Source organism: Bombina bombina, chromosome 1 (assembly GCF_027579735.1).
Source record: "Bombina bombina isolate aBomBom1 chromosome 1, aBomBom1.pri, whole genome shotgun sequence".
NCBI classification, from domain to species: Eukaryota; Metazoa; Chordata; class Amphibia; order Anura; family Bombinatoridae; genus Bombina; species Bombina bombina.
The window spans coordinates 266,447,602-266,456,989 of NC_069499.1; positions in this window are offsets into that span (position 1 = coordinate 266,447,602).

Below are 9,388 nucleotides of genomic sequence, written 5' to 3' on the forward strand. Positions count from 1 at the left end.
GCCCCATTAATTCCTATGGGGAAATAAAAGTTATGTTTACACCTAACACCCTAACATGAACCCTGAGTCTAAACACCACTAATCTTACACTTATTAACCCCTAATCTGCCGTCCCTGACACCTGCATTATATTTATTAACCCCTAATCTGCCGCTCTGGACACCGCCACCACCTACATTATACTTATGAACCCCTAATCTGCTGCCCCCAACATCACCAACACCTACATTATATTTATTAACCCCTAATCTGCTGCCCCAAATGTCACCGTTATCTACCTACCTACACTTATTCACCCCTAATCTGCCGCCCCCAATGTCGCCGCAACTATAATAAATATATTAACCCCTAAACCGCTGCACTCCCGCCTCGCAAACATTAGTTAAATATTATTAACCCCTAATCTGCCGTCCCTAACATCGCCACCACCTACCTACATTTATTAACCCCTAATCTGCCGCCCCCAATGTCGCCGACACTATACTAAATGTATTAACCCCTAAACCTAAGTCTAACCCTAACCCTAACACCCCCTAACTTAAATATAATTACAATAAATCTAAATAAAAATGACTATCATTATCTAAATAATTCCTATTTAAAACTAAATACTTACCTATAAAATAAACCCTAAGCTAGCTACAATATAACTAATAATTACATTGTATCTATCTTAGGGTTTATTTTTATTTTACAGGCAAGTTTGCATTTATTTTAACTAGGTAGAATAGTTATTAAATAGTTATTAACTATTTAATAACTACCTAGCTAAAATAAATACAAAAGTACCTGTAAAATAAAACCTAACCTAAATTACAGTAACACCTAACACTACACTATAATTAAATAAATTAACTAAATTAATAATTAAATAAATTAAATTAAATTAGTACAAAAAAAAATAAAACACTTAATTACAGAAAATAATAAACAAATTACAAAATATTTAAGCTAATTACACCTAATCTAATAGCCCTATCAAAATAAAAAAAGCCCCCCAAAATAAAAAAAACCCTAGCCTAAACTAAACTATCAATAGCCCTTAAAAGGGCCTTTTGCGGGGCATTGCCCCAAAGTAATCAGCTCTTTTACCTGTAAAAAAATTACAAACAACCCCCCCAACAGTGAAACCCACCAACCACACAACCAACCCCCCAAATAAAATACTAACTAAAAAAACCTAAGCTCCCCATTGCCCTGAAAAGGGCATTTGGATGGGCATTGCCCTTAAAAGGGCAGTTAGCTCTTTTGCGGCACAAACCCTAATCTAAAAAATAAAACCCACCCAATACACCCTTAAAAAAACCTAACACTAACCCCCTGAAGATCGACTTACAGTTCTGAAGACCGGCCATCCATCCTCAAGGAAGTGGCAGAAGTCTTCATCCAACCGGGCCAAATTTCTCAACGAAGCCGGGAGAAGTCTTCATCCAAGCTGGGCGAAGTGGTCCTCCAGACGGGCAGAAGTCTTCATCCAAACGGCATCTTCTTTCTTCATCCATCCGTAAATATACATGATTATATATAGGAATATATATTTAAAAATACTTAGAACATATTGCCCTATGTGCAGAACATTGGAATGTGAAATATTTATAGCAATTACTCAGTCTAACACTTTATTAAATATGAATTTTGCATAAATATGTTTTTATCTACTTAACTGCAAAGGGCTCCAATATGTTTATATATGTATATATGTCTGTATATATATATATATATATATATATATATATATATATATATATATATATACACACTCACACATAAATACATATGTACACATACTGTATATAGATATAAATATATACATACATATCCATCTTTATAGATGAATATGTATGTATCTCTATGTTAAAGCTCTTTGACTGCATTTTTTTTATATCTCCTGAGATCTCATATATTTGAGCCTTTATAACTTTTGTGTGCAATATTTTTTAAAATATTTTTTTTAGATGGTGTTATTATGAGTGTAACTGTACTTTGTAATGTATTTGTGATGTGTTTTGTGACACTTTTTTGTTTTGGGAAACAGTTAACCAGAGCTCTGAGGACACGGTAATGATTCTAGTGTAAATTGCGATTGTGCTTAAGCAATCGTGTTTACTTTCAACTCGTAATACCAGCAGTTAGCCCAAAGAGCGCAAACACTCGTGATTAACCCCTTATCGCTTGCGTGCAGACGTTAGAGCTCCACTTCAATCTAGCCCTATGTGTTTAACACCTTTGCAAAGGTTAAACATACAATTCTGCTCAATCAACAGTGCAATAATTAAATGCTTTAGTACTTTAAAGAATTGCATTATTGCTCTTTTCGGCTCATGTGAGAACTGAAATGGCATGAATAATGTAAGTAAGCGTTTTTTTACTGCAGAATTAGGCACTTGGTTTATCTTAAAATTAATATACAATCAAGCGATCATATCTCAATGGCTCTCATTTTAAAATATTTTGTATGTGTGTGTATATATATATATACTGTGTGTATATATATATCTTAAACACTACCAAACCCATCAACATTAAATTTTCATTATTATAGTGACTGCAATGTCAACCACTTTTAAAATACTAATAAATTGTCTATTCCCATCTGGTTAAAAAGCATTTGAAAAATCAAGCTTATAATTGAAACATCTGACAAGCATAAGACATACTGTACACAGAAGAAATCATTACCAAATTTGTACTACTTTAAAAATTCCTTTACTTATCAAACTGTTTTTGTTTTTGTCCCCAATAGAAGACCATCACCATATTCTTTGGACTTAAATTTTGAAGAACGCACATCATAATTAGCCTGCAATGTTTAAACAACTGTTATGAGGCACACTTCAAATTGCAAATGTAAAATGAAGGGCTCATGACTGGCTTTCTAACAGCCAACAATGCAGATTCATCCAGGTTAAACTGCTTGTCTTTAAAAGAAAATTGACATTAAAGATCTATTAAGAGTCTAAATAAACAATGGAATAGGAAACCATATAGCCCTCTAGTCTTCTGAACTAAAGGGGCAGTCTACTTGATTTTTTTATTGTTTAACAAAGAGATAACGAGACCCCCAATCCAGGTTGTCCTTACTACCCCCCCCCCATACCACAACTCCTTATCCTACAAGGTCTCTTCACATTGATTGATACCATTGCTAACATATTGGTAATCCAACCTTGTATGCAACTCATTTGTAAGTATGTACTTTTTTTTTTTTACAGCCAGGTAGTGCTAGTTCATGTGTGCATACAGATAACATTGTGCTCACTCCTGTGGGCAATAATGGTCACCCACATTGCCAACACTATATAAAGCTATTAACCCCTAAACCGCCCCCCCCCCCACATCGCTACTACTATAATAAACCTATTAACCCCTAAACTGCTGCGCCCCACATCGATAATACTAAACCAAACCTATTAACCCCTAAACCGCCGGCCCCCCACATCACAAATCACTAAATTAAACTATTAACCCCTAAACCTAACACCCCCTAACTTAAAATTAAATTTACAATATAATTATCTTAAAATAAAAACTTTCCTGTGAAATAAAAAAAATAATAATATTAAACTATAAATAAACCTAACATAAAACTATTTTAAGAAAATCAAATAAACTACAAATACAAAATCTAAATTACAAGATTAAAATAACCTAACACTGGGTGGAGCTTGGCCGTTCAGGGAAATGGCCGCATAGAGGAACAGCTCCTAGGCCCACTTACACCAAACCCAGCAGTTATAGGGGACCTAAGCCCGAACTGACATCCTCTACACTGGCGGACATCTCCCTGTGGCTGGTGATCTCAATGGAGGTCATAATTTACTCTAACCGACCGTCGCGGCTACGCAGGTAAACAAGTGCGACACATCATAAAGCCTCCAAGGGGCCGGATCCTGGTACAGGCCTGAGCGGACCTAGAGTGCCGGTAGCAACAGGTAACCACCACAGCGCAGATAACGTAAAGGCTATCAGAAAATACGATAGCACATAGCCCCACTAAAAAAGCGGTCAGCTCTGCCATAAGTTTAGGCTTGGTACAATCGGCACCCAGAGACGCAGAACACAGTGAGCCGCAGAACACAGAGCACACAGTGGAGGATCGCTATAACAGGTCAGCAGAGGTGACTGTGCATGAATCACAATTGAAACACACACAGTGAGAAAGAGGGGCACAAACCATATCTAGGCCAATATAAGCAAGAGAGACAGCTCTCAGCTGCAGGAGGATTCACCTCAGATAACTAAACAACACGCCAGCCCCCTAATCTTTATTAAGCAGTAGACAGGCCACAGAGGTAGTTGGCATATAAGATAGAGTCACACATTGCTCCCTTAAAGGCGCAGGACGACACTGTACATCAAACCTGCACAGCTATAAATACACTGCAAAAGGGTGCTGCATAGCACGTGTGACTGCGCACATAGGGTGCATAGCTTTCCATCAACTCACAACTGAAACCCATATCAGCAACTGCCACTCAGAGCAGCATAGTTGCCAACAGTCCCTGATTTCCAGGGACAGTCCCTGGATTTTGTTGTATGTCCCTGGATTTTTTTTGTCCCTGGAAATGTCTCTGAAAATCTCTTTTGCACAACATTTGTTGTTTGCATATATATATATATATATATATATATATATATATATATATATATATATACAGATAGATAGATGATAGATATAGTGTATTATTTACATATAATTCATTCCTAATGGAATATTATTATTATTATTGAATGGGTTCACATATTATTTGTCTTTCTAATTTTGATTCTGTGCTGTAAAAATAACCATATGCCCAGAATGTGTTCCAGAGACTGGGTAGGTGTAAGAGCTTGGAGCTGTAATCTGTATAATAAACTATGGATAAGTCTAAATTATACTATTACTTTCAAATGGGTGTGTTTTGATTGCAGAACTGAGTGGGCGGAGCAGTTGAACAGTAGGTCGTCAATACTCCAGTAACCCGCTTGCTTGCTCTGCAGCAAAGTGTCCCTGGAATTTTTTTTGAAATGTTGGCAACTATGGAGCAGCATAGTCACAGGACTGTTCCCATACTTAAAAGCACACAGCTATGCCCGGGTGAAGATCTAATAAGCCTGACAGTAATATGCATCCCAGAACCATGCAGCAATTGTTGAAACCAGCTGAAGCAAACCCTGCCCAGACACAACATACCTCTAACAACAATACACCTGCAGATGACATGCGAAACACTATGCAAACCACATCATCTGCTATGCCTGGCATCCCACAAATCACAAAAGAAGATTTAAAATCTTTATGCACTAAGCATGACCTCAAAGAAATGCTTTCTGAAGTGAAAGGATGGTATGGAGATCTGAAGAGGGACTTGACAAGAGTGATGCAGAGGGTCACCAACTTAGAAGAGAACCACAATACAACTTGCAATGCTATACATCACATGTCCCGTCTGGTTTATGACCAGGAAGAAACCATATACAACCTGCTTGAAAAAGTGGAAGATTTGGATTACAGGGGCAGGAGGAACAATCTTAGAATACGCTGGATACAAGAATCCATACAACCAGGGGCCCTAGAAAGATATCTCCAAGCACTGTTTCGCACAGAAAAAGGGGATAACAGTGCACCAGAAGTAGTTATAGAGAGAGCACACAGGGCATTAAGAGCTAAGCCACCACCCAAGGACCCACCTAGAGACGTGATTCTAAAGTTGTTGCACTTCAAAGATAAAGAAGAAATTCTAAAACACTCAAGACAAAAGCAAGACCTTACACATGCTGGAAATCGCATACAGATTTTTACAGATCTGAGCCCCACCACACTTCAGAAGAGGAGGAAACTGAGCCATATTACTACTGCACTTCAAGAAAAGAAAATACCCTACCGCTGGGGCTTCCCAGTTAGTATCATTGCGACCAGTGGCAACACCACAGCAGTCTACAAGAACCATGAGGACCTGCCTTGCTTCTGCGAAGCACTACAGATAAATATACAGACCAGGGATCAATCAAAAGATGGCTTCCCTACACAGCACCCTCCTGGGGGCAAGGCAATGTCCTCAGCGGCGTTCGCAGCAGAACGGGGCAATATTAAGCATTCCCCTGCAGCGACTGTAGCTGGGGACCTAGAGGACTCACATCAGACACTGGACGAATTGCCAGCACAGTCTCGAGTGGACGCTTGCTCGTGAGGCAGGGCTACAGGTCGTATAATGGGATTTAAATGTTTACATATCTAATGTTGGGTTTGGTGGCGGGGATACTACCCTAACTATTTGTCTGTTTATTATTATTATTGTTTTACTGTTATCATCATATTGTTAATAGTACAGTTTATACTTTTCACATAGCACATTAGTTTGTACATCTAAGTTTATTCTAAAATATTGTTCATAGTTGGCAATTTTCATTTGCTCACTCACACGTAAGGACTTAGAGAATAGCTAATACATTGTCACATAGGAGGCGATAGAAGCACTAGATACCCGAGAGGTGTAAACCATTCAACTTGCCCACACAAGCACATTGAAAGAACGTCCCTGACACACATCTCACGCACGTATCAAGGAGACCGTCTAGACACAGGAAACATGCAGCCACACCCCCTTAAGCTGATTACAATAAATGCAAAGGGGCTCAACAGCCCGGAGAAGAGATCTATTGCATTCACTCAATTGTCCAGGGACGGAGGGGATATTATATACATGTAGGAGACGCATTTTAAAAAGGGGAGAGAACCCAGATGTATCAATTATAAGTACAGAACTTATTACCTAGCATCAGGCAATTCAAAGAAGGGAGGGGTGGGAATCTTCATCAAGAACTCAATACCCTTTCAACCAACCCAAGTGCTGGGGGACCCCAACGGCTCATATATACTAGTGGTAGGAGTAATGTATAACTCATACATCACATTAGCCAACGTGTATCTACCGAATCAGGGGCAACATATAGTTTTTAAACAACTGACACAATTATTATTGGAACACACAAAGGGTGTACTGTATCTGGCAGGGGACTTCAATCTGCCATTAGACCCCATTAAGGATACCTCGACAGGAAAGACAAGCACACCACAAAAAGTAATCAAAGCCATAAACGCACAGCTCTATTCAAACGTTACATGATGTGTGGAGATCGACAAACCCCAAAGTATGAGACTACACATTTTACTCACACCCACATCACCTATACACCAGGATAGACTACAGCATAACAGACCAACTAGGGTTATCCTTTGTAAACAGTGCCAATATACTACCAATAATGTGGTCTGACCATGCACCAGTCCAATGCATAATAATTTGGCCTGACATACCCACATTCCCCTACATATGGAGGCTTGACGAACAAGCCTTAGACAACCCCCTGACCAAACTGGACATAGACACAACTCTGAGACATTTCTTTGAGGACAACCCTCTGGACGCTCTACCTACCTCCGCAACTTGGGAAGCTCACAAATGTGTGGCAAGGGGGAGTTCATAAAACTTAAAGCAAGGGAGGTTAAACATAACAGACAGTTTGTAAATTCCTCTTTATCCCAGATTAGATACTGGGAATCAGAATTAAAAAACAAACAAACAGCTGAACACACATATATATATATACACTGACCGACACATCAGGACAGGCTCAGAATGACAGTGAGAAGATAGCAGAGGCATTCCGACAGTATTATGAAAAACTATATAACCTCAAACACATTAGCTCACAAACTGACATAGATAAATATTTAGAAGGTGTGAAGCTACACACACTTTCCTCAGAGGACGCTGAGTCCTTAGACAGGCCAATCACTACCGAAGAGGTCAAAGCAGCCATTAAAAGTATGCCGAATGGCAAAAGCCCAGGCCCGGACAGGTTAGGAATCAAATACTACAAAACATATGCCCATCACTTATTAATACCCTTAACATTCCTTTTTAATTCACTACTACAGGAGGGAGGGTTTCCAGATCAGATGCTTGAGGCAAACATAACCGTTCTACCTAAGCAGGGGAAAAATCCAGACAGACCAGAGAACTTTCGCCCAATCTCACTTCTAAATGCAGACATCAAAATATACGCCAAGGTCTTGGTCAATAGAATTAACAAATTCCTCCCTGCTCTGATACACCCAGACCAAGTTGGATTTGTGCCAGGAAGGGAAGCAACACGCTGAAAGTGTTGCAGCTAGTAGCACACGCCCAACAGCAACACATACCCCTAATCCTGGATTCGACGGATGCCGAAAAGGCGTTCGATCGAGTACACTGGCTATTCCTAAAAGGGATCCTGACCAAACTGAAATTTAGCGAGACCTTTATAGATCATATCTTTGCATTATACAGAAATCCCACCATCAGAGTGAAAGTAAACAGCCTCTTGTCTAACAGATTTTCTATCAGAAACGGCACCAGACAGGGATGCCCCCTCTTGCCGCTCCTCTTCGCCATGTCAATAGAGGCACTGGCTCAGAGGATCAGGGAGGACAAGCAGATTTCTGGAATATCTACCAGATCATGCGAACACAAATTGGCGCTATACTCGGACGATGTCCTGCTGACATTGACCAGTGCTGACACCTCCCTTTGCAGAGCCTTAGTTACCTTTAAAGAATATGGGCAATTCTCCAACTTTCACCTTAATATAGTGAAATCAGAGTTACTGAATATTACATATAACGCAGAAGAGTTAGACACAGTGCTGCACAACTGCCCCTTGAAGCAGCAAAAGGATAGGATGAGGTACCTGGGAATATATATATCCCCGGACCCTCAGATTGTTTTCCAAGAAAATTACAAAAGACTGGAACTCACGCTGGTAGCAGACCTGTCCAGTTGGAAGAATAAGACAATTTCATGGATAGGCCGGATCAAAGTAGTGAAAATGAACGTGATCCCCAGATTACTATACCTACTTCAAACCACACCAGTCTTACTCCCGGGGAACTACTTACAAAAGCTGCAAAGTATAATAGAACAGTATATCTGGGGTAGGATCAGACCCAGAGTAGCTAAGAAAACACTTTACCTACCAAGAGACAGAGGAGGCCTTGGGATCCCAAACATCCAAATTTATAAACAGGCGATCACACTACGCAGACTACTTGACTGGTGTTCCAATGACCCTAATAAAAAATGGGTGCAGCTGGACTGTGACATAATGGGTACAAAAAACGCAAGCCTAGGGGCCTGGAACCCGGAGAAAGACAGACATGCAGCAACGACAGTGTATCCTTTACTGGCTGACTTCTACATGACATGGGATAAGATAATACACACCACGACGAACATATCCTCTAAGCACCGCTCCAATCCTTCGGCATCTGTGACACAGCTCTCTTGTGGTTCTCTTCCTATCTGACTATCTGAGTGTAGCCTTCTCCGGAGCATCCTCTGCCCCGTTACCACTTTCTGTTGGGGTA